This window comes from Podarcis bocagei (assembly GCF_964188305.1).
Source record: "Podarcis bocagei genome assembly, chromosome: 1".
In the NCBI taxonomy this organism is placed as follows: domain Eukaryota; kingdom Metazoa; phylum Chordata; class Lepidosauria; order Squamata; family Lacertidae; genus Podarcis; species Podarcis bocagei.
In genome coordinates, this window is record NC_138125.1 from 113,726,857 (window position 1) to 113,753,860 (window position 27,004).

Sequence of the window (27,004 nt, forward strand, 5' to 3'; positions counted from 1 at the left end):
GTGCAGATTAAAACAAAATACAATAGGAACAAATTAGGAAGGGTGCTTGAATTTCCAGGAGGGTGCAGGGTAAGGATGGATGAGCCTCTCAATTTTCATTTCTTTCAGTTTCTCTTTTCTTGCTTTCTTGCTTTCTTTCGAGTGTTAAGTTCAGCTCTCCACATTTCTGCATTAAGTTTGTGAATGTATTTTTTAAAAAAGTGGGCATTTCTCCCCATGTTTTGATACACATTTCTTTCCAGACATACATATTTTTGCAAGCAAGTTCCCAATACTGAATATATTTGTGAATGTTGTTTTATGCTAATGTACACGTTTATGCACACTTTCTCCTCCTCTGAGCATTTCTCTAAGCAACGCTATTTTGTTGGCAAACAGCACTGCAAAATTCATAAAAGTGCAAATTTCAAGGGATGGCTGTATTTTGGTTCACATACTGTTTAGGGAAGTGTGAATTAGGTAGATTCGCCTTTGAATGCAAACTTCTTTTCGTAAAGACTTTTGTTGACATTTTTTCATAAGAATAGTTTTACAGACTTGCATAAAGGCATAATACGGTAGTAATACCAGTGGTTGAACGTAAGGTGATGGGGGACAGCAAGGAAACAGGAAAATTACGAAATGTGCAATGCAAGCTTAATACAGCAATTGTTAATAAAATATGCAAAGGAAGGGAAGAAAGGCAGTTTAATTTTCTATAAAGACCTCTCCATATGTTTACCTGGGAAACTGGGGATTTAGTGGGCTTTGCATCTGAGCTAACATAGGAGAAGAATTTATGCCATGCTGAATAACAGTGATCTATTATTGTCTAACCTCTAAGGATTCTGCTTTGATGCATTAAGTGTCCCAAAGCAAACTTAACTTCATGAGGGTTAAGACCTTTGGCAAATGTGGACTCAAGCTGCAAAGCACCATGGTGGATGCCAATGAAACATTGAGTCACAGCCATGATGACTTTCATGATGACTGTTGTTTCAGTTGAAATTAGCTGCATTCTTGGTGAGGGGAAGGTTCTAATTTTGCTAAGGGAGTGTCTCAGAAGCAGTGTGGTCCAGTGGTTAGTTTATCAGACTATGCCCTGGGAAGCCGGGGTTCAAATCCCCACCCAGCTATGAAGTTCACTTCAGCTGGTCATTGTCCCTCAGCCTAACCTACCTTACAAAGCTGTTGGGAGGATAAAATGTGGCCATTGGAGAACCATGTATGCCATTTTGAGTTCTTTGGAGAAATATAACCAATAAAATTGCAAGACAGGCACCTCCCCACTCACGCACAATCAGCACGCGTTCGACCCCTGACCTGTGTGCTGTTTTTGGCACCAAAAGGGGGCAGAACGGGGGCAGAATGGGACAGGGGCAGAGCAGGGGGTGGAACAGGGCTGAACGGACTTGTGCGCATCCCTCTGATTCCCCTGTACATTCATTTTCAGTTGCTTCAGGAACACTCCGTAGCTGCAACCATTCAAATGTAGAGCAATCGTGAGGAAGTCTAGGGTGTGTGGTGAAGTAGCTTTCTAAGCTCAAGCGAGGAGGTGGCAGGAATGGCTTTCCCCCTCTTCCATTGAACTTAATATATATATATATATAACTCACGTTGCTTTCAGCTGGAGGAGAAATATTTCAGATTTGCTACTGGTGTAGTTCATCTCCCTTATCTGTGGTATGCTGTGATTGAATGTGGGGGCGCCTTTAGATCCTACAGATCCAAAGTCCCTCCCCCATATGCCTCTGGCACACACCTTCTCAAGGGCCTCATTTTGTTGCATTTTCATTTGAAAGACTTGTGTCCCACCCTTTGTTGTGCAGCCGTTTGATGGGAACCACTGGAGTGGAGAGTCGTGTTGTGCTCAGATCCTGCCTGTGGGTTTCCCATAGGCATCTGTGATAAGAGAGGGGCTACTGGTCTATCCGAGCAGGGCTGTCCTTACGTTCTCGTGAGCCCAGGGCCAGTTACAGCAATAAGGCACATGAAACAATCGGCAACATTAAAACACAATAAGCAACTCGGTGCAATTAGATAAAACCTCTGCCATCTGTCAGCCAATTCCTTCACATTCAAAGGCCTGAAGGGAAAGGCAGGTCTTTAGCTGGCACCTAAAGATGGATAGCATTGCTTAGATCCGGCATAGATGTCAAATGAGTACAAAACACCTGCTGGTGTTTTATTTCATTAGGAAGGGGGGGGTGAAACCCAGAATATGTAAACAAAACTGGTGACTGTGCTGTGTGCACCGTTCAATAATCATGCCCAGAAATTGGTTTTGAGGACTTCAGTATCATTTCTGTAACTTGAATGAAAAGTACTGCCAAGTGCCAGTAAGCACCTCCTAAAATGGAATCTCCCATAAAGCAGAGCTGCTTTGTAACTCCGATATTTTCTCCCCCATTTCAATAAACCAAATGCTGGTTGTTCCATAATCGCAAAACACACAGGTAATGAAAACAGTTTCAGCCTCGGTCCTTTTGCTTGCTTTCTCTCCACCACCCCCCTTCCACCCCCCATCTGTCCTGCTCTTCCTCCCATCTGTTTCTTTAACTCAGTCTGCTGGAATCCTGCTTCATGAAATGGAATCTAAATTCCTAACACAAGCCCTGTATCAGTCACCTACGTACGTACGCACACACACACACACACACATGGAGAAGCCTTCTGAAGAAGAAGCACCGGCCTCACATTCGGTGGCCGTTTGTCAAGCCTGATTATTTCATGGACAAGCAGTCCTTTTTAAAACGACAACAGGGCAGGATAGGTTTAAGTATGAACAAAATGTGCTCTGATTCCAGATGATGCGCTTCTGATGAAAAGAAGGGGAGAAAGAAGAACCCCAGGTCATCCTTTAATCAGCTGTTGGCAATGTTTTCGGGACCTTTGGGCAAACTTCACTTGATGATGCCAAGTATATGGTAAGTGCTTTGCCACTTAACTCATTTATCTGTCGGTCTTAAATTCTGTACAGCAATCTACTTGGTTGAATGCATTCTGACACAAGTTTTGGGGTTTATTTGTTTTTTGCTGAATGGAAAACAATTGGATTACGTCTTTGATTGTGCTTAATGGCTTGTGTGTCTTATGTAATCACATGTGATAGTGTTGGGTTCTCCCCCCCCCCCCCCCGGTCTACACTGTTGTGATCTTGGGAATTGGGAATACTTGGTATAGCTATGTGCAGCTTGCAAATGCAATGGATGTGTTCCTCCTGCAGGTGAATTTGTCTAGGTGAATGCTTCAAGTTGGGGGGAAAGAGGGAATGAACTTTCATAAAAGTCTAGAAGCTGACATTGTGATCTAGCCAAAGTGAAGCACTTTCGAATCCCATTGATTTAAGTGTATGGCCAATTCTCCCTGTAAAATCAATGGAACTTATAAAAGCACTTAACTTTGGAATGAATATGCCATGAGAAATTAATTGTAAGCCTTTTGGGTTTTTCTCCCAGTTGTGTATATTTCCACAATATAAATGTGACGTGTTTAGATTAAAATGTAGTCTTTGTTAATTGGTAGTATGCTCTCCATCACGAGGTGCTTTATTAAGAAACATTATTTAATCAGTGAAATCCTAGAGTGTGGCATCTCACTTAGCCAGTTATTTAAAGTGTGTGTTAATTCTTTGGAAACTGAAGTTTCGCTTAGAATGTCCTTGGAATTAGACGTCTGTCTCTTTTGATTTACTAGGACTTGACTCAACCATATTCTCTCTTATGCATTGTGTTTAAGAGCCTCATGCGGCCACCACAAAGGTACAATTACCATTCCTGTCTACAATTAGGCATTTTACAGTGCTAGAGCAAACAGGATCAAATTTTAATTTATTCCTAATTATTACCAAGGTATTTTCCGAAACGTGATGGCATTAATTAATTTAGCACACAGCTGGGGTTATCCTCACAGTCCTTCCCTTTGTCAACTGATTATTTCTGCCACTGTAAAATGAGACACAAAATCAAACACTTCTGCAGTGCATTCTCTTCTGTGATTCTTGTCAATTGAAAGTAATGAATCGCCTCCCCCTTTGACACACAAATAAGCTTTTATGCTGTAAGAAGAGTTACAAATATGCAATGAGTTTAACTTAGACATCAAAGCACTTTCCCAAGATGAAAACGGGACCAAGGGAAGAAAAGTTGCAGTAATACCATTAAATATAGTAATAGTTCCATCAGGAGATTAATGCTAGTGACATGGACGACTTTTAAAAGGTATGGATAGTGCTTTTGAAGATCTTTACGTGCGCATTTCAATAGGTACAACCCATTTATCGATTTTATAACAAAAGCCTGAACTACTTAAAAATGAAAGTCAACGTTGAATGGCTTATATTAATCATTCCTCCTAATCTCAAGATGTAAAGCAACAATTAAGTTGCATTAAAGCCAATGAAAGTTTTAATACTGATCTCCGTGACAGGTGAATAGGGTGAGTATCTCAAAAATTTGCACACACATAGGCTTCTATCCAACACAGTGGCAGGAAATGTCACATCAACCCGTGGATTTACATTTGTGCCACAGGACATTTCCCCATATGCACCCCAAATTATGTGTGTTCCCCCCCAACCCTCTGGAGCAGATTTTGGGAGGATATAATGTACCTACAGCAGAGGAGGAGGAAATTCCCATTGGGCAAGTGTAAATCCTTGCACAGTTACTTGGTGCTGCCTTGGATACAAGCCCAAGCTCCCAATGTAAATCAGACAATTTGCCTCCATGATGCTATGTGAAGGTCACCAATGTGATGCCCACAGGTGTGCTCATGAAGCCTGACACTGCTGTGCAGATCTTGTTTTTGCTAATAAAGAGTTAACTCCAACTTACTTGGTTTAATTTGCTGCTGGCTCGCTCCTGTCACCTGTATCCAACCTGTCCATTGCAGCTATTTAAAATGGCCTGTGCATGCCTGTCTCCAGCCTTTATTATCCACTATGAAAATGGCCTTAGGCCCCTTTGCTCCAGTAGCTCCACAGTTCTCAGCAGAATGAAGCTATCAGTGTAGCAGCACTTTGGTCGTGTATTAGCATGCATTTTGTTCAGCGACGTACTGTGGAGTTCTTGACAAGACTAAAACAGTAATGGCAATGAAGGTATTATGTGATGTGATAAAGTTACTACAAAGTAGCAGTACCATATCAGTTTCACGTGGGGAATGTTTTGTGTAAATGTGCCCTCCTGTGTTGAGCGCTGGTATTTATCACACCATGGCAAGCTACTGAAACGAAGGCCTCTCTTTGATGTGGAAGATAGTAGCTCTTGCCATGGGACAAATGCATTCAAACAAAATATTGGCCACACCGAAGTAACACAGTCAAATCAACTTGTGGTATTATTAGTTTGAGGATATTTTGTTCACGTGGCAAGAGTGAGGGCTTACAACACTAAGGCAGCATATGGTACCTTGTGGCCCAGTGGAGATAAAGGCAAAGTATAATTAAATAGTATATGGATCATAATCAGATCTTCCTGTGTTTAACTATGAGGCTACGATTTCTGTGGCTTTTGCTTCTTCTTTTAATGGAAAGGCAAGTTATAATAAATGAACGTGAAGGAGAAGGATTGTAGCTCAGAGGCAGAGAGTCTGCTTTGCATGTAGAAGGTATTGGGTTCAAATCCCTGGCATCTCTTGGTGGGGCTGAAATGCCCTCTGCCTGAGGATCTACAAGTCAGTGTAGATAATAATGATCTAGGTGGAGCAATGGTCAGATTCGAGATAAGGCAGCTTCCTACGTGTTCCTATGTATTTCTAACCTGGGAGCATTTTTTGCTGCTATAGAAAGCATGAGAATGAACTTTGTGAGAGAGCATTGTAGAGTTTCACTGGAATTTTTATTCGAATCTTGCCAAGTACTTGATACGTTGCCAAGTAAACATAGTGATGCCAGCAGTCACGCTTGGGCTCTCCACTTTTCGTTTGGCACAGAAGTGCTGAGCGTCCTCTGTGACCAAAGACAGTCACTCCGCTGCCTGTGCTATCGCATAGCTTCTGCTGAGTTAACTATAGAGTGAAACGGCAGAAGGAGTCCTCTAAAATCAGCACATGCATCTCTGAGCACTGGGGAAGGGGTGTAAAGAAGGGGGTAGCAACAGTTTGAGCGGCTTTTGAAGATAGACAGTTTGCAAAAACAGGAAGTATGCAGTAAAATGTGCAATGGAAGAAGAAAAAAAGAGTGAATAAGACTTGGAATGCTAGAAGGATAAGGGTACACAAAGCAGTTGAGATGACTTGTAAAGAACTGGCTGATTCCTGTTGGGTGGGAGCAAAAGTCCCACAAAGTCCTCAGCAGGAAGAAAGTTGTTCACTGTTGATTTGATTCCCAGGGGATGGGGGAGATGTACCACTACAGTTCTCTTTGCCTCCCTTTCAGATACTTAGCATATTCCTTCCTCTTTTTTTATCTGAGGCTACAGAGGGAATCGATGCTTGTGTCGTCTGTGCAATCAAGTTTGCTTTGAATTTGACTTTCATACAAAATCAAACGTCTTCTTCGAGAAGTGTGCGCAAAATAAATGCCGAGCCAATGGCTTAACAGTCAAGTAAATTTAGAAAAGAATAAAGCACTGTTGGTTTAAATATAGACGAGGGACTGTGACAGGCAGGTGTTTTATTAGGTCTGGGATTACAATGGTCTCTGCATACTTGGAGACCACGATCCTTCTGCACATTTTCCAAATCACAAAAGCAGCAATTTTCAGCTGCCACATTTTGTGTTGCATACCTCTATTTGTAAGCAGGGTGTTTTTTTCAGCCGGAACTAAGTTCCGGGTCCTCTCAGGTGGGCACGTTTGCCTTTATAAGCGAACAAAGGAGGCATTTGTGGTGAGGTCCAGCACCTCTTTTTCTCAAAAAATAGCACTGTTTGTAACCACTGTTAAGAGTAATGTTCCTCTGTTATACCACTGCCAGTTATTCTTAACACAGAAGAGGAATCTGGTGGTAGCAGATTTATTCATTTAATTATTGTATTTATACCCCCCCCTTTCCTCCAAGTGGTCTCTGGCTCTCCATGTCATCACTGTCCTGTCAGGTAGGTGAGGTTGAGCATTGGTGATAGGCCCCAGGGTACCATGTGAACTTCATGGATAGGAGGGGATTTGGACCCAGGTCACAATACAGGCCTCTAACCACTGCCCTGCACTGGAAGATCTCCCGCACATACCCACCAACGGAAGTGGTTTGCCAGTGTGTGGATTTGAAAGCAAATGCTGCAACCATGTATTTATTACGATGGAAATAAGAAGCAGTTGCCAACATTTGACAAGCGCAATCCTCCCACTATATGAATGGGAGCACTTCAGGTTAATGTCCTCTTGGCTTTAATGTGCCCTGCTTTCTCATGGTGTTCAAGCTACTTACCGGTCCCTTATGACAAGACTGCTACCTAACATTGCAACAGGCCCTATAGAAAGTCCAATTTTGATGCAGGTGAGTGCCCAAGGGGTCTTACACTTTATGAAACAAACAGATACCTGGATGAGAAGGAAGGCAGGGTTATCGATTACAGACCCTGCAAGTGTTTTTCCAGGGACAGTTCTGGATTTACAGAAGCAGTCCTGGTTTTTTATTTGATCATAGAATGTCCTACTTTTTTCTTAGGATTTCCCTGTTTCCACCAGATAAGTGTTGGAGTCTATGATGTTATGTAACCCTTGAACCAAAGAAATCAGTAACCATACAACCTCTAGAACAGGGGTCAGCAACCCGCGGCTCCGGAGCCGCATGTGGCTCTTTTACACCTTTGCCGCGGCTCCGGGGCAGATACTAGCGAGGGGAGGAGGCGCATTGTGTGCCCCGACACTCCCCACTGTGGCAGGCGCTGTACTGGCTGTGACGTCGCATGGGGGCGGTGCATGCATTAGTCACACACCGTCCCGACGTCACCTTCCCGCCCGCTGTCAGATCGGAGGGCAGCGGCGCGCATGCTTTAAATGTCACAATGGTTTTGCGGCTCCCAGGGTTTTTTTCTTCGGAAACGGGTCCAAGTGGCTCTTTTTGTCTTAAAGGTTGCAGACCCCTGCTCTAGAACACATCTGAAGGGAGCCCTGTACAGGATTTTTTTAAATGTATAATGTTTTATTATGTTTTTATACATGTTGGAAGTCGCCCAGAGTGGCTGGGACAACTCAGTCAGATGGGCAGGTTATAAAAATGATGGTGATAGAATAGGATGTCTTTGCTAGTTCAGTGTTGGCTTATGGGCAGCTTTGCTCTCCTCCTGGCTGTTAAAGACATGTTACTCCCTAGTAAGCATAATTAGCACTGTGGCCTCAGTTCTGTAGGCAAAATCTCCACTGATTTCCAATAGAGTTCACACTTTGGCATGGCTTGTACAGATCTTCTCTCTTGTGCTTTTTTGCTCTCTTTTTAAAAACTGCATGGACCTTCAGCCAAAGGGTTGGGTTTTAATTGCTCCTGTTGATGAGCATTGATTTAGTGCTTGTGAATTCCCATTAATTTTCCTATCCTGATTTATTAGCAACATTTCAAGAGAGCTTTGTTTACCATGTTCAGAATTGTTAGATTTAAATAACAACAACTCCAAAATGCTTCGGGTCTTGGTTTTCATCAGATCACGTTTGTTAACCTTTGCACAGAATTAGAACGAGGGGTATAATTGCAAGTACGAAATGAGGGTAGTGGCTTGGAAAATGCGGTTTCGTTGCCATGTGATGTTTACCTGAAGGGTACAGTGCTCTACATTCAGTCACTGAGACGCTAAAACCACCCAACCATATGTTCTCCCATCATTCTTAACAGGGAAACACTTAAAAGCTTTAACCCAGCAATGGTTGCAAACAACTAGTTGCGCATCGCAGCAGCGTTTGGTCCCAAGTGGTGCTATACATATCCGTCCATATGAGAAGATGCAGCTAGGCCACACTGACACCATACATTTAAAGCACTATCATCCCAATTGACACAGTCATGGCTGCCCTCAAAGAATTCAGGGAGCTGTAATTTGTTAAGGTTGGCGAGAGTTGTTAAGGCGCCCAGAGTGGCTGGGGGAACCCAGCCAGATGGGCAGGGTATAAACAATAAATTATTATTGTTATAAAGAGCCCCCTGTTCCCCCCCCCTCAGCCCAATGTGGTTTAACTATCAATCCCTCTTCATGGGGAACTCTGGGAACTGTAGATAGGTGACAAGAACAGGGGCCTCCTAACAAACTATAGCTCCCCATTAACAAACTACAGCTCCTGGAATTACTTGGGGGAAGCCATTCCTGTTTAAAGTGGTACCATTGTTCTTTAAATGTATGATATGATTGCAGTTCCAGTCAGGACCACATGGTATTGCCCTGCAGATGAGGAAGGCACATGCAGATGTTTGTGTTCATCTGCATCAGTTATATGCTGGCCCTTCCATTAGACAGAGTGAAATGGCTACCTCCATCAGCGAAGTTTTGGTGATATGAAAGGACAGCCATTTATTTAAAGCATTGTATTGTATTTTTGCATGGATGCAGGTGGCGCTGTGGTCTAAACCACAGAGCCTAGGGCTTGCCGATCAGAAGGTCGGCGGTTCGAATCCCTGTAACGGGGTGAGCTCCCGTTGCTCGGTCCCTGCTCCTGCCAACCTAGCAGTTCGAAAACACGTCAAAGTGCAAGTAGATAAATAGGTACCGCTCTGGCGGGAAGGTAAACGGCGTTTCCATGCGCTGCTCTGGTTTGCCAGACGTGGCTTAATCATGCTGGCCACATGACCCAGAAGCTGTACGCCGGCTCCCTCGGCCAGTAAAGCGAGATGAGCGCCGCAACCCCAGAGTCGGCCACGACTGGACCTAATGGTCAGGGGCCCCTTTATTGTATTTTTACTGCCAGGGAGTCGAGAGAAAGGCTTGTGGAATGTTCTGCCTTAGGTACCAAAATAACTTGACCTGCCTTGGGTCCATCTTGATTCATTTTTTTGGGAAAAGGGAGGATTTGCTGCTCCACCTCAGGGAGCAAAATGCCTTGCTGATGGCTGTGTTGACATTGCTGCTTTCTCAGAGCAATGGTATTGTCTTTGGTGCTCCCTGACAGAATAGACTTGGAGCTAGCACTCAGCCAGGCCTAAGCTCTGAAGCCAGTTTTAAATGTCACTTCTCGTGTGAGGGATCCTTATTTGTGGTAGGATCTAATATGGCCAGTAGTTTTAAGGTTTAAGGAATTTATTCAAGCTTACAGTGTGTTGAAAACCAGGTTGACTTTTCCTTTTCCCTTAAACCGAAATAAGAAAGTGGTTGTTTAATTAATAGTTGCCATGTGTCCTACTTTACAGACTACAGTCCTCTGTTTGGAGGACTGTCTGTTTTCAAGATATCAATGTTTATTATTACGGCTAAACAGCCAGCATATTAAAATCAGAAATTCAGCATCATTTTTCCGTAAACATTAAAACGGTCAAAGTGGAATTTAACAATCAATATACTAATTCAATAGATTTAAAATATGCATCCAAGGAAATATAAACTCCATTAAAAGTTTAAAAAAATATATAGAAGAATTTTACTGTGAGCTGTGTCAGATTATGACTGTTTGTGGAGCCATGTAGTCTTTTGGTTTCTTTGATTTATGGCTGTTGCACCAAAACTAGCTACATTTCTGGTGACATAGGGATTCCAGTCAGACAAGAAGTAACTTTAAAAATATTCCTCCATCCTCCCTGGTACTTTTCATACAAGCGGGATTATGAAGGAGGCTCTGATACCTGAATAAAATCTGCACTGGGAAAAGAACATTACCTACGGTTTTAATTTGACCTCTCTTCCATGGGCAGATCCACTTGCCATGAAGAATCTAGTTCTGTATCTGCCTTCCAATAGTGCAGATAGCAAGATGATAAATTTGGCTTACGCAGGTGCCTTTCTAAATGCGGGGGTAGTCAAGTTTGGTTTTAAAGATGAATAATCCTGAGAAGGGAGAGGTGGAGCCTAGAAGTTGCAGACCAAACAGGAACCCAAGTTTCCTGCTACACTAGGATGAGGTATGTTTTGTTCAAAAAATCTTTACATTATGGCAACTATTTCTAAAATTGTATACATATTCTATACATATAAATTGCCATATGCATATACAGTGGTACCTCGGGTTACAGGTGCTTAAGGTTACAGACGGTTCAGGTTACAGACTCCGCTAACCCAGAAATAATACCTTGGGTTAAGAACTTTGCTTCAGGATGAGAACAGAAATCGCACAGTGGCGGCAGCAGGAGGCCCCATTAGCTAAAGTGGTGCTTCAGGTTAAGAACAGTTTCAGGTTAAGAACGGACCTCCAGAACTGTACACATACCTTATTTGCCCACTTTTTTGGTGATACATTTCCTCTTTGCTTGGGATGAACTTGATTGGAATTTTCCAAACCACATTCAGACGTAGCTCCCATTATTGTTGAATGAATTAAAGATGAATTAAGTTCATTGGGGGGGTAGAACTTGAACTAAACTAGAACGAAACTAGTTAATTTTGTGAAAGGATGGAGTTGAACTGGAACTGGTTCCTTTTTTAAAATGTACTTTCTAAGCACTGGTCCAAAGTGTAAATATCGGATACTTGTCTCTCCTTGACATGGGCTGCTGTGGAACAGCTGCAATATCAAAGATCAAAATCAATATGCCAAAAGAAACCTCAAAGCATTGGCCAAGAAAAGGTACCTGAAGAAATAAATAAATAAATTTAAATTATTAAAGGAAGCATTGGAGGGAATCAAAGAAAGCAATCAAAATGAGCAAGCAGCATTGTAAAAGATTTATATTCCATCCAACATTTAGCGACACCTTGTTTCAGTAGGAGGCTTTCCTCTAAAAATAGGATTTTTAGGAAGGAAAGAAAGGTTCCTACTATTGCTTAGCTTCCTTGCTTTTTACTATATGTGGGGCTTAGGCATAAGAAGGATTTTGCTAAATTAAGGCTGCGCTGATAAGATCCTGGAGGCAGAAATTCTTTTCTTCTGCAGAAACCGATCTTTTTTTCCTTTTCTCCTTCTTCTTTTTTTTAAAAAAAAGCTTACTTCACAGCACAAATAACGACTTTTATTTCTAAATCTGTTTCTATAATTTCATCCCAGAGGGTGTATAAACTAGGAGCTTTATCTGGTGTGTACTTCATTCTTGCCTGATAGTCGGTCACGAGCCTTCCCTGTGGATAATGCTCCTATTTTCATTCAAAAAGCAAACTTGGGTTTAAACATAAATTAAAATACGGTTTTCAATTGTCCACAGACAAAGAACAACAAATACAGGCTTCCAGGATGTAAGAAGATCTCTACTTAGCCTCACAAGCAGAGAGAGAGTGCAGATAAACAAATAATAAAGGCTTGTTTATCCATTCAGCCCTACAAGTTGCCCATTGGGAAGAGAGCTATCAAAAGACAAGTAGAGTAACTACTGAATTTGCGTGAACTTTTTTGAAAAGAGACATTCAGGTGAACTTTCCAACCAGGCAGTGTCCCAAAACAACAACGCCAAGCCATTACATTGCAACAAAAATTGAATTGTTTGGAAATATGTACCTTAAGGGTGGAGGTAGAAGTACCTGTGGAGTATTCAGAGCAGAAATTATCAGGACAGGTGACTAATATCCTAAACATAAGCCAAATTTCAGCACCGTCAAGTTCCATTAACTTCGATACATGGAGAGAAGCACATACTTAAATCTCTCCTGTTGGCATCAAATTGACTTATTGTTAAACAGTGCTTGGTTGTGGTCAGATCCTGCTCAGATCTTCAAGGGGTCCTTTGCAAAATCACCATACAAATCTCTGGAGAAGTATAGACTGAACCCATTAAGTTAAGAAGTTATGTTTCCCTCTCTTTTTTAATAGATGAATGACTATTGCAATGAATAAAAATGAACACAATATTAGAGGTTTTTATTAAGTAAGAAGTTGGATATCACGCATGTGGGTGAAGGAAGTCACACGGGCATTTGGGTATAAGGGGAAGTGGTTGCAGGGTTAGATGTGGGAAATTTGCAGAAATAATATACAGTGGTACCTCGGGTTACAGACGCTTCAGGTTACAGACTCCACTAACGCAGAAATAGTACCTCAGGTTAAGAACTTTACCTCAGGATGAGAACAGAAATCGCATGACGGCAGAGCGGCAGCAGCGGGAGGCCTCATTAAGCTAAAGTGGTACCTCAGGTTAAGAACAGTTTCAGGTTAAGAATGGACCTCCAGAACGAATTAAGTTCTTAACCCGAGGTACCACTGTATTCATGTTACGTATAATGATGAAGGTGTATGGCAATTAACATGCAATGTGAATTAACTGAAAATAAGGGGGGGATGAAAACAAAATGAGAGTAGTGAGAAGTGGTTTCGTAGGGGGGAATCCTTTCACTGCTGCGAGTAAGGAGCAGAGTGAAAAGAACTTCCCACAGGACTCTGCTGTCATCCTCTTTACTCCTTCCCCAGCCCCGTGCCCAGTCACAAGGCACATCAGGGACATGTCAGGCCCAGAGGAGCACCTCAGGCCCTTCAGAGGAAGCTGAGGCCTCCCACTCCTCATGCTGCAACACCCAGTGGCTATCAGGAGCTCAGCCTACACTCAAGTAGGACCCTGACAGAGACACATGCCCAACTGGCATGTTCTCTCCCTCCTTGTTTTCATTCAGAAGCTTCAAAAGCTTTCTTCTGCACGAACATCACAGCAACTGGTGCCAACAGACACCGGCACACTTAGGGATCCACAGAGTTTGCACATCATGCGTAACAGACCTCAGCAACTCAGCATTTTGGCTAATCTACTTTTTTACATATAAACACACACGGAGCACTGCAACATGGCTCCCTCTCTCTCTAGCATCAAGCAGCAAAGGGGGGGAGGACAATAGTCCCACTTCATGGAACACAGTAACACAAACATCCTGTCTCCGTCACTTCCCACTCTGCGGAGTCAAAACATATACCATCATGTGATAGACAAAAATCCCATGACTGCAATCACGGAGCAGGAATTCTAACAGTGGCCTGCATCTTCATAGGCACTCTCAGTAAATAAGCTACTTGATGCACTTGGAGAGATGTTGCCCTCACAGGTGGAGGAGGTATACTGGAAAGGGCCATAGCATCTTCTCTACTTGGATCAGGTCTCTCTGGTTGAATCCTCAGTGTCTCTAGGTAGGAATGCCTCCAGCCACAGAGAGCTGCCACCAATCAGTGCAGACATCGATGGACCAATGGCCTTGCTCAATGCATACTGCATAGGATACCAGCAGAATGCCCTGTGTCAGTAGGGCTTGGCAAGGAAGGAAAGCATTATAATGCAGTTTCGGGGGGCAGGAAGGTCTTTTCACTCATACAGATGCACTCACTAGTGAGATATACTAATATTATAAATACAGTGGTACCTCGGGTTACAGACGCTTCAGGTTACAGACGGTTCAGGTTACAGACTCCACTAACCCAGAAATAATACCTCTGGTTAAGAACTTTGCTTCAGGATGAGAACAGAAATCGCGTGGTGGCAGCGGGAGGCCCCATTAGCTAAAGTGGTACCTCAGGTTAAGAACAGTTTCAGGTTAAGAACGGACCTCCAGAACGAATTAAGTTCTTAACCTGAGGTACCACTGTATAGGTATCGACTAAACATTTGGAAAAGCTTTCTGACAGTGAGAGTTGTTTGGCAGTGGAATGGACTCCCACAAGAGGTGGTGGACTCTCTTTTATGGAAAGTTTTTAAGCAGAGGTTGGATGGCCATCTGTCATGGATGCTTTAGCTGAGATTCCTGCATCACTAGACTGCCAGCTCTTAAGATTCATTGATTCTGTGAAATCACAGGACGTTAGCATGCATCCCTTGTGTGTTGCTTTGGGGAAGTCTGGCCCATTATAGCAAGTTTTCAGGGGAAGAGTTCGTTTTCAGCACCCTCAAAAATGCCAATCAGAGAGATAACTGGCTTTCCCCCCATTTTGAAGCGTATCTACTAGGCAGTTACCGTATTTTTCGCCCTATAAGACGCACCGGCCCATAGGACGCACCTAGTTTTCAGGGGGGGGAAATCAAGGAAAAAAATATGATTTCCCCCCCGCAGCTCTGGGAGCAGCGGACAGGCTGCACGCAGCCTGTGCGCTACTCCAAGACCTTCTCCCTGCTTTTGCGGGAGGTGGCGGAATTCCCCCACCTCCCGCAAAAGCCCACAGGAGCCCCACTTGACTCCTGCGGGCTTTTCGACTAGGAGGGAGAAGGGACTGAAAGGGCCAGTCAGTCCCTTCTCCCTCCTCGGGGAAAAGCCCCCAAGAGCGGCGCGCTCTTTAAAAGGTGCACGGCTCCTGCAGGCTTTTCTAGGAGGTTGGGGAATTCCTCCACCTCCTAGAAAAGCCGGGGAGCCCCTTTAAAGAGCACACGGCTTTTGCGGGCTTTTGCGGGAGGTGGGGGAATTCCCCCATCTCCCGCAAAAGCCCAAAGGAGGGAGAAGGGACTGAAAGGGCCAGTCAGTCCCTTCTCCCTCCTTGGGGAAAAGCCCCCAAGAGCGGCGCGCTCTTTAAAGGGTGCACGGCTCCTGCAGGCTTTTCTAGGAGGTGGGGGAATTCCCCCCCCCCCTCGTAGAAAAGCCAGCAGAAGCCGCGGAGCCCCTTTAAAGAGCGCGCGGCTTTTGCCTGCTTTTGCGGGAGGTGGGGGAATTTCCCCATCTCCCGCAAAAGCCCAAAGGAGGGTTGGAGAGCAGCGGCAAGGCGTCGCGCGCCTTCCTGCTGCCCCCCATCCTCTGGGGCTGGCGATGGGGGAAGTGCTGCTTTCCCCACCGCCAGCCTCAAACCCGGGTTGGAGAGCAGCGGCAAGGCGTCGCGCGCCTTCCTGCTGCCCCCCATCCTCTGGGGCTGGCGATGGGGGAAGCGCTGCTTTCCCCACCGCCAGCCTCAAACCCGGGTTGGAGAGCAGCGGCAAGGCGTCGCGCGCCTTCCTGCTGCCCCCCATCCTCTGGGGCTGGCGATGGGGGAAGCGCTGCTTTCCCCACCGCCAGCCTCAAACCCGGGTTGGAGAGCAGCGGCAAGGCGTCGCGCGCCTTCCTGCTGCCCCCCATCCTCTGGGGCTGGCGATGGGGGAAGTGCTGCTTTCCCCACCGCCAGCCTCAAACCCGGGTTGGAGAGCAGCGGCAAGGCGTCGCGCGCCTTCCTGCTGCCCCCCATCCTCTGGGGCTGGCGATGGGGGAAGTGCTGCTTTCCCCACCGCCAGCCTCAAACCCGGGTTGGAGAGCAGCGGCAAGGCGTCGCGCGCCTTCCTGCTGCCCCACATCCTCTGGGGCTGGCGATGGGGGAAGCGCTGCTTTCCCCACCGCCAGCCTCAAACCCGGGTTGGAGAGTAGCGGCAAGGCGTCGCGCGCCTTCCTGCTGCCCCCCATCCTCTGGGGCTGGCGATGGGGGAAGTGCTGCTTTCCCCACCGCCAGCCTCAAACCCGGGTTGGAGAGCAGCGGCAAGGCGTCGCGCGCCTTCCTGCTGCCCCCCATCCTCTGGGGCTGGCGATGGGGGAAGCGCTGCTTTCCCCACCGCCAGCCTCAAACCCGGGTTGGAGAGCAGCGGCAAGGCGTCGCGCGCCTTCCTGCTGCCCCCCATCCTCTGGGGCTGGCGATGGGGGAAGCGCTGCTTTCCCCACCGCCAGCCTCAAACCCGGGTTGGAGAGCAGCGGCAAGGCGTCGCGCGCCTTCCTGCTGCCCCCCATCCTCTGGGGCTGGCGATGGGGGAAGTGCTGCTTTCCCCACCGCCAGCCTCAAACCCGGGTTGGAGAGCAGCGGCAAGGCGTCGCGCGCCTTCCTGCTGCCCCCCATCCTCTGGGGCTGGCGATGGGGGAAGTGCTGCTTTCCCCACCGCCAGCCTCAAACCCGGGTTGGAGAGCAGCGGCAAGGCGTCGCGCGCCTTCCTGCTGCCCCACATCCTCTGGGGCTGGCGATGGGGGAAGCGCTGCTTTCCCCACCGCCAGCCTCAAACCCGGGTTGGAGAGTAGCGGCAAGGCGTCGCGCGCCTTCCTGCTGCCCCCCATCCTCTGGGGCTGGCGATGGGGGAAGCGCTGCTTTCCCCACCGCCAGCCTCAAACCCGGGTTGGAGAGTAGCGGCAAGGCGTTGCGCGCCTTCCTGCTGCCCCCCCATCCTCTGGGGCTGGCGATGGGGGAAGCGCTGCTTTCCCCACCGCCAGCCTCAAACCCGGGTTGGAGAGTAGCAGCAAGGCGTTGCGCGCCTTCCTGCTGCCCCCCATCCTCTGGGGCTGGCGATGGGGGAAGCGCTGCTTTCCCCACCGCCAGCCTCAAACCCGGGTTGGAGAGTAGCAGCAAGGCGTCACGCGCCTTCCTGCTGCCCCCCATCCTCTGGGGCTGGCGATGGGGGAAGCGCTGCTTTCCTCCACCGCCAGCCTCAAACAGCAGACTCTCCTGGCTTCAGCGGAAGCAACGCGAAGCCTCCGGAGCGCAGGCTTCGGAGGCTTCGTGTTGCTATCGCTGAAGCCAAGGAGTCTGCATTCGCCCCATAAGACGCACCCACATTTCCCCTTCATTTTTGGAGGGGAAAAAGTGCGTCTTATAGGGCGAAAAATACGGTATGCCTTTCCTGAGATTGCAACGTTCGAGACACATCTAAGGAGACAGTAATTCTGGGGTTGATTTAATCAATTGCTGTAGGAATATGCAATTGTTCCTGTCCTGCCAGCTCTGCTTATTTCATCTATGTTATTATTTGGGGTGGGGTGAAGAGACATTTTTCTATCTCTTGACAAGGTGTCATGCAGCAAAAAGGCACACACCGCATACTAATGGATTGCCAGGGAATGGTATCACCGCATCAGCATTTCTCCAGAAATACCTTCTTCGCTTGGAGTTGCCTGGCTGCTTCTTTTCAAAATATTGACAGTGTTTGTGAAAGTGATGAGGGACTGGGGGGTTTACAGCAAGAAGAGTGTTTGTACGTAATGCAAAACGCCAAGGAACAATCTTCGTAAGCTTTAGCACGCCTCGGTATTCTTCTGAAGAAACACTGGGTGGTAGTCAACTAAGTTTTATTCAAGAGTTACACTCATTGAAATTAATGAACATGACTAAGTTAGGTCCATTCATTTCAATGAGTCTACTCTGAGTAATACTTTGCTAAACCCACCAACTGTTGACTGTGGGCCAATTCAGCAGACATTCCAGATTTTCAGTAATGAAAACAGGGACCTGCTTACAAACACTGGAAACTACCAGCTCAGGCTAATGTCCACCTTGGTCAATATTATCTACTGGTGGCATCTCTGTGGAGTCTCAAAAATGAGGTCTTCTGCATCACCTGGTATCTGATGGAATATCTTCGACCATCAAGATCTAGAAACTTATACATCAACGGTCCTGGATTATATTAGATTCTGCACAGCAAATGTCACCAGGGGAAAGTATGTTAAGTTGTATCCGAATAGGAAGCCCTGGATGACAGGAGAGGTTAGGAGATTATTGAAGGCCAGAAATTCTGCCTTTAAAACTGGGGACCAGGTATTGTATGGCATAGAAAGAGCGAACTTGAAGAGGGGTATCTGGAAAGCAAAAGCGGAGTACAGAGGAAAACTTGAGGACCATCTGAGAAATTATGATACTAGACAAATGTGGCAGGGAGTCCAACATCTGACTGGTTATAAATCAAGGAATTCATCAGTGGTAGAGAGTACTGCTTCCTTGGTGGGAGAGTTGAATACCTTCTTTGCCCGATTTGAGGTGACACCAACAGTGACTCCAACAGGGATGCCAGAGGTATTGGCGTCACTACCTACAGGAAATGCTGCCAGGGTGGAAGAGGGAGAAGTGAGGCGAATATTAAAGGAGGTAAACACAAGGAAGGCTATGGGCCCGGATGGGGTGGCTGGCAGGGTGCTAAGAGATTGTTCGGACCAACTGGCAGGAATCTTTACAAAGATTTTTAACCAGTCTCTGGCCCAAGCCACTGTTCCACCCTGTCTGAAATCTGCTACCATTATACCCCTGCCAAAAACATCAAAGATAGACAGTCTGAATGATTTTCGCCCTGTGGCGCTGACACCCATTATAATGAAATGTTTTGAAAAACTGGTTAGGAAGCGCATCTTATCTTGTCTGCCAGTGAGACTTGACCCTTACCAGTTTGCGTACAAGGCAAAGAGATCCACAGAGGATGCTGTGGCAATGGCTTTACATGCTGTCCTGACTCATTTGGAGAAGCAAGGGAGCTACGCAAGACTGTTATTTGTAGACTTTAGTTCTGCATTTAATACTATTCTTCCGCATAGATTATTAGACCTGGGACTTCCACCATGTTTGTGCAGGTGGATATTAGACTTTCTATCAAACTGTTCCCAAAGGGTCAGGTTGGGTTCCCACGTCTCTGCGGATCTCATCACGAATACGGGGACGCCGCAGGGGTGCGTGTTGAGCCTGCTTTTATACACGCTCTATACAGCTGACTGTGCCCCCAAATACCCCAGTAATAAGATCATTAAGTTCGCAGATGATACAACGGTGGTTGGTTTAATTACGGCTGGAGAGGGGGAGACGGCCTATAGGAAGGAAGTTGAGCAGTTGGGGGAGTGGTGCAGGAAAAACAACTTACCGCTTAACTTAAAGAAAACAAAAGAGATCATTGTGGACTTTAGGAAATGTAAATTGAATATTCAGCCACTTATTATTGAGGGGAAGTGCATGGAACAGGTCTCAGTGTTTCGATTTCTGGGAATGGAGTTGAGAGACAACCTAACCTGGGGAGAGAACAGCAAAGACCTGGTGAAGAGAGCACAGCAGAGGTTGTATTTTCTGAGAATCCTCTGGAAAAACAATCTCTCAAAGGACCTGTTGATGGCATTCTACCATTGCACTGTGGAGAGCGTACTAACTTATGGTCTGTGCGTGTGGTTTGGGAGCTGCACGGCCAGGGGAAAAACAATGCTATCCAGGGTTGTAAAGACTGCAGAGAGAATTATTGGGTGCACTCTTCCCACCTTAGATCAAATCTATGCTGCCAGGTGCCATAAGAAAGCGGCAGAGATAGCACATGATAGTACATACCCCGGAAATGATCTCTTTCAGCTTCTGCCTTCTGGAAGAAGGTATAGGGTTATAAAGGCCAGGACTAGCCGCCTGAAAAACAGTTTCTACGCTAATGCAATTCTGGTTCTAAACGCAGCATAAGGGGTCTCTGTAGTATAGTGTATTTTAAAATGGGGTTTTAGAGTTTTTAGGCGTTTTTGAATGTTTTATGTATTTTTTATGTAGTTTTATGTAGTTTTTATGTAGTTTTATGTAGTTTTGTGGTAGTTTTATGTAGTTTTTATGTAGTTTTCAATTTCATTGTTCCGCAAGGGACAATGACAATAAAGATGTCGTATCGTAACGATATTACCTGAATCTTTTCATAAAATAGTTTGAAACTGTTTTAGTTGTTTTTAGAACATATGGTTCTATTATTGTGACCTGCCCTGGGACCTTATGGTAACAGGCGAGTACAAACTCTTATAAATAAACAAACAAATGGAAAGATTTGACTGGAAACGTAAGAAAACTGATCCCTATGTAAAGCATGTGCTCTGGCACTCTTCCCCTTGTGATCTGCTCATTGCCATCAACATATCTCTGATGCAGGGGGAAATAAACACAACACAAATGTTATATCATTCAAGGAAAGAGCAAGGTTTGTGCATTGTCTGTTCCTCTGAAGTGCTTATTTAAGGAATTTACATTCGGAGACCAGTCCTGTGCTTTCAGAAGAATGGCAGAGAGGCTGTTGTCAAGGAGGGTGGGGGTATGTCAGGGGCAGTCTAATCCATAGAACTGTTCTGCCCATTATTATTATTAGCAGCAGTCAACATTTACAGTACATTTATGGAGTAGAAACTTCCAAAGGTTCTTAGCCCCACATGCACGTCACAATATTATGGCTTTAAGACTGTAGCCCATGTCTCTCCTGACCCCAATCCCCCCCCCAAAAAATCACTTCAGTATTGAAGGTCATTTCTGCTTATCATATTTGTATAACGTATAGCAGTAGTGTTTTTTAAAAAAATTAAAACACACACACCAGAAAGCTAAGTGGGGCAGGGGGAAGGACAGATGAGAAATGAATATAGCTGCTTCGATCACAAACTTTTGCTAAGTATTCATTTTAATGTGCCTCCGACGATCCATCTTGGTTAGATTTCAGCCCTCTAAATCACAGCATAATGTTTCTGCTGTACCACCAGATAACAGGATCTGCTTAAGTATCTGCACATTTCGACCACAAATAGGCAAAAATCGTTCTTTGAATGTCAGCATGGGCATTTTGCATGAAAAACAGCTATTCAGTCTCATTTGAGGAGCAAGAATCTTATTCAGACGCATGTCAAGCAAAAGGTAATAACTCAGATAGGTACTGCATCAAACCGCTATCCAAAATTGACAAAAACATTGGGAAATAATAATTTCCCTGCTATTTGTCAGGTTTTAGAGGAGGAGGAGACGACAACTGGGAAACCTTTCTCCTCTCTCTGCTATCTTGTACAATGGTACTGCCATTTCCGATCACCACCCTCTCTCGTGCCATGTGGATGGCATGGCCAGACATTTAACAAGATTCTGCACACTGATAGCCAATTAACAGCTGACATAGTAGGAGTGTTTGCCATATGTAGGTGGACATTCACTACAGTGAACTTTGTACTGCAGAGACGTGCAACTTAGGGGCAGATTTAGGGTTGGGCAAGCATGCACTGGGCACAGGGCCAAGGGGGCACTGTCTCAAAACCTGGTAAGTGAGGCACTGGAGTTCTGAGAAGGAGGTGTGAGGCTCCGACAGGGTCCTAAAGTCCTCTCATCTCCTTCCCAAAGCCTAGTTAGCGCTTTCTAAGATTTGGGGAGGAGGTGAGACAGCTCTAGGACTCTGTCCCAGAGCCCTCGTGTCTCCTTCCCAAAGCCGGTCACCTCTTTACCCTCCTTTCAGAAGGCAGCATGAGGGCTGGGGCGGCACCAAATTTTGGCTTTGCACAGGGTGCCATAATACCCAAGTCCACCACTGAATTTAGGTCACATTCACACCATGCATTAAAAGCACTATGATGCCACTCAGTAGTATTTTTTCTAGAAAAAGAGGTGCCAGAACTCACCATGAACACCTCCCTCATTCTCTTAGAATGCCAACAGTGCCCACCTGAGAGGTGGCAGAGTTCTGGAGAGTTCTGGCTAGGGGGGAAAGCCCTCATACCACTGTAAACAATCATGGCTTCCCACAAAGAATTCTGGGTTGATTAATAGTTCTGAGAGTTGTTAGGAAGCCCCTATTGCCCTCCCACAGCTAGAATTCTCAGAGTTCCCTTGGAAGAGGGGTAGATTGTTAAACCACTCTGGGAATTGTCTCTCTGCAAGGGGGATAGGAGACAGATTTGACAATAAAATGTCAAGGACATGAGGACATAAAGTGTTGAGGAGCCATCCACGGGACATCAACCAGTGTTTCCCTGGCTCCTTATAAATACGATTCCCACCTCACATGCACATAGAAAAATATGCTCAGCGCATTAAAATTTGAGCCATCTTTTAGTTCCTTTGTCCTTAGGGAGCTCTTAGCTCACCAATTTACAGGCAAGACCCATCAGGTTCAAAACTCAAAAGCCCCTTCCCACTTCACAGTGCAGCTATTGGGATCCACAGAGTGTGGGATCTCTGACACAACTACAGAAGAGACTGGATAATAGTAGCTTAGAAGACTGTATGTCAGGAATGGGGGAGGGGGGACAGAGCTTCAGTAGAAAGCTGGGTAACAAAAATATGGGATATAGTTTATATGATTAAATTAACAAACATAATAAGAGGATCAGAGAGGGCAAGAACAGGGTAAGAAATGATAGAATGTTGACTGTGGCATTTTTGCATGAGAATTCATGTGATTCGGTCTCATATTCTCGATACTCCTGATTAATGTTTTAAATCCGAAGTCACTTATTTTTAAACGCTTGTTTATTATGAAACATATGAAAGTATTAAGTGTCATCAGGATTGTAAATCAGATTAATGGGTGATTAACTCAATGTATGTCCTACTCAGAACAACCCCATGGAAATCGGTTCACTTATTTCACTGGTGTACTCTGAGTATGCCTGGGATAGGACTCAGTTTATTTAATATGAAATGAGAGGTGCTAGAAATAACCTATGTTTTTAAGTGCTTGTTACTTTTATTGTGTTTCAAGTTTGGATTTCAGGAGGGGGGATGTTGTATATTTTGTATGAATCCTCCCCCCCCCTTTTTTTTGAATCTTCTATGTGCTATTTTACATGGCTCATTGCCTTCAGATGTCATCGTAAATGGTGAGTTGTATATGAAATAAATACATAAATGATACAGTGGAAAACATTATTGAAATTTAGAGTAGAGGTATGATTTATATCTGAATGGTAATTATTATGTTAAGCATTTTTGGAAATTCACAAAATGTTCTGCACATTATTTCGCCAATAAAAAACGACTGGCTAGAAGAGACTGGCTGGAGAAGACACAGAAGTGGTTAATGAAGATTGATCTGTTTGTGCTACTGCCACTTTTGGCGGGAGGGGGATATTTACTTATTTATTTCATATAGATTCCTCCAGGGAGTTCATTTATGTATACATGCTCACCCTGCCCCCCATTTTATTCTCACAACAACCCTGAAAAGGTAGTCTAGGCTAGTTAAGTAGGAATGTGAACCTGAGCTGCCTTGATGCCAACCTGACACTCTTAATACAGTGGTACCTCGGGTTACAGACACTTCAGGTTACATATGCTTAAGGTTACAGACTCCGCCAACCCAGAAATAGTACCTCAGGTTAAGAACTTTGCTTCAGGATGAGAACAGAAATCGTGCTCCGGCGGCACGGCGGCAGCAGGAGGCCCCATTAGCTAAAGTGGTGCTTCAGGTTAAGAACAGTTTCAGGTTAAGAACAGACCTCCGGAACAAATTAAGTACTTAACCCGAGGTACCACTGTATGTCAAGTGAGAACCTGTGGCCCTACAAATATTGCTGGAATCTAGCTCCCATCAGCTCCAGCCAGGATGGCCAATGGTCTGGATTGATGGGAATTGTTGTCTGACACTTTATAGGGGGCCACAACTCCCTGCCCCTTGCTATAGTCACTACACAACACCGCACTGGATGTAGAATGAATAGCATGGTTCTGTTAATAATTGTGATTAAATAGAATTGTTTCAGGCTGCGGGGGTGAGGATGAATGAATCGTTTCTGAATAAACTAGGAAGCTGGTGGCTAGGGAGGAGAAGACAGAGCTGCTGATTAAATTACTAGTAATAGTGGGAGATCTCAACACAATCCAGCCAAAACTGAGTACATTTATATGTCCTGTTGTTTTAAATGGGAGAGAGTTGAATAGCTGACATCAACAGGACTTTGGCTCATACCCCATATTTGAATTCTGCAAGGTTATTATTAGCAGATTTAAGCCACAAAAAAGTTTATTGTTGTTATGGCTGCACAGTAATTTGTAACGCTTATTCCCTCACTGTAGTTTTAATAGACCTTTTTAAACTTAACGGCATGCACATTATTTTTGTTATATAGACAAATATAGCGTCTCATACGGAATACTTTGGTAATAATGTATCCCAATAAATTACCCAATTCAAAACCATGTTTCTTAGACACATTATTAAACTTAGCCTTTCAGGCTAATTTGATCCAAAAACTTAATTACTCTTAACAATGTAAGATTATTCTGCAATTCAGCAGTTTTTGGTGGGTACAGAGGATGCTAGGCAGAAAAGGTGGCTACTGTTTAAAAGGGTTGGTCTTCTGTGCATGCCACATGTGTAAGAACGCCCTGGGTTGTGCTCAGACAGCGCCTTATGGGACAGAAAGTCTCCTTTTGTCCACAAGGCTGTTGGTTTAACCAAAATGATTCCCATCCCCACAGTAACCCCCAGTGCCACTTACCACACTGTTTGAGAGGAGAGTCCCCCAAACCTCTGGAATGGTGTAGAAGGGGATAACGGATGCTGCAGAGAAGAGGGACTGGCAAGACTCCTCCCCAACACCACTGGAGATGGAGGAGGAGGAGGAGAAGCAGAGGACAGAGAGTGAAGAAAGTGGGGTGGAGGGAACCCCTCTTCCCTTCCTTTGAACCACCTGGGAAACTCCAACTTGCTGCATCTGGAACTGGGTGACACTTGAGGAAGTGCCATACACCTTGGAAAAGCAAGTCTAGAGTGTGATGCTAGGGTGATGTCCACTGTTTCTAGGAATTGTTGTGAGACTTTTGGGATTTTTGCTGAAAGCTTGTTTGGGCACTGGGTGAGAACCCAAACCAGGGAAATGAGAAACTGAGAAGGGACAGATCTGTCTATCTCTACCCCATTCCCAACCTTCGTTCTCCAAATTATTTCATTGGGTCTTAAGCAGCTGCAGGGCGTGCTTTAATAATGCCCAGAGTGTGCACACACACTGTGGGGGCTGGCCTGTGGGTTGGGGCCAGGTGCAGAGGGCGAAAGGATCCCACCGTGCACCAGCCCAGCCCTCGACGGCAACAGTGATGATGGAGTGTTGCCAACCCCAAGCCGCTTTGCAAGGCTGGAATGATCCCAGCCTCACAAAGTGACACAGGGTTGGCTCAGGGAAGGTGGCGTGACCAGCACCCCTCCCCCAAAAAATGCACCCAGGGCGATCACTCTGGTAGGCCCCCCTCCATGTTACACCCTGGTCTTAAGAGCACTCACTTGGGAGTAAGTCCCACTGAACTTATGGGACTTTCTTCTGATAAAGCATGCATAAGACTGTCCTGTTAATACTGAATTCCACTTGCTCCCCATAAAACAAAACAAAATGGCAGGGAAGGCCTTCTTAAGCCATGAAACAAAGCGTTTATGAGTATTTTCCATAGCAGTAATACATGGGACTTAAAACTGCATAGGATCAAGCTGTCAATCATACTGGAGTGTGACAGAATGTTAGGAAGTGACTATGGCGGTGGCATGGAATAGTTTTCCCATAACATGATTTCTGGGGAAACATGGGAAATAGCATCACTAAACAAATTAGTGATAGCGATAGTCATAAACATTTCACAAGATTCAGGGGATAGATAGATTATAGAGATGGATGTAACATATTATTGGGCTGGAAGAGGACATTTTAGAGTCTGGTTCAGTGAAGCCCATGGGAAAATGTGTTAAGAATATGTACGGTAATTTATTTTATTTATTTTTTTGTAATGTGCTTGTTTTCTTTATTGCCCCGGTCTTAGTTTCTGTTCTTAATTAAAGCCATGTGCAAAATGGGTATAATGCAGTCACTGAAACTCTCTTGACGATGCCATTCTTTAGAGCTCAGCTCTTTAATGTTGTAATTATGCTCTTGGTATAAATGTAACTCTTTATTATGTGGGGTGTAGCATACTTGTGGGAAGATGAAAAAGCAGCTTTTCTGTATATCTCCATCTCCGTTTTCAAAAAAATTCTTATAGAGAGACTGTATTTTATTTCATCCCTCTGAACATGTTAAGTATTTAATGTGGCTTAAATTCTCTGAACAGAGAATGCCAAGTTCTACAACACTACGTTTTCTCATTTATTTCATACTCTCCTTGGCATCTTACATCAGGAAGAATAATGTTAAGTCAAGCTTCAACACTTTCTGTTGGTTAAGTAAATATCTGTTCTGACATTGATATATACTGAATTTTCTAAGCATCTCTAGTGCTCAGCAAAACTGCCCGATTTGACTGTCTTTTGAAAAGGTTGCAGGGTGTTTAAGATAAGCAAGAAACACTATGGGAAATCAGGTTAGTTCTAGGTAAGCAGTTGCACAATGATCAAAGGCAACATAAAACTATTACTCTATGCAAATATATTTTATAAAATAACAATATTACTATATTGCTGGATGTGGTACATAATTGTATGGGAGGTGCATCAGACCAGTGGGGAGAGAGCTCTCCTTTGAAGCAATGATTCAATAACCTGTCACATTTCAACTCTTGCAACAGGTTTTGATGACAATGAAGATTGCATCTTAAATACTTTAAAATTCAAGGGATGTGTATTATGATTGAGAATGCAGAGTGACATGTTCAGAGAGCTTATATCCAAGGCT

General features: G+C 44.9%; 1 protein-coding gene across 2 annotated transcripts in view; it reads left to right on the forward strand.

Annotated features, from left to right (window-relative positions):
• Positions 1-27,004, forward strand: part of B3GALT1 (beta-1,3-galactosyltransferase 1) — a 323,903-nt gene that overhangs the window by 232,624 nt on the left and 64,275 nt on the right. For both annotated transcript variants that reach the window (XM_081183120.1, XM_081183119.1), the window contains exon 4: positions 2,787-2,906. The gene's annotated coding sequence lies outside the window, so the exon portion shown is untranslated. The remainder of the gene's footprint in view (positions 1-2,786; positions 2,907-27,004) is intronic.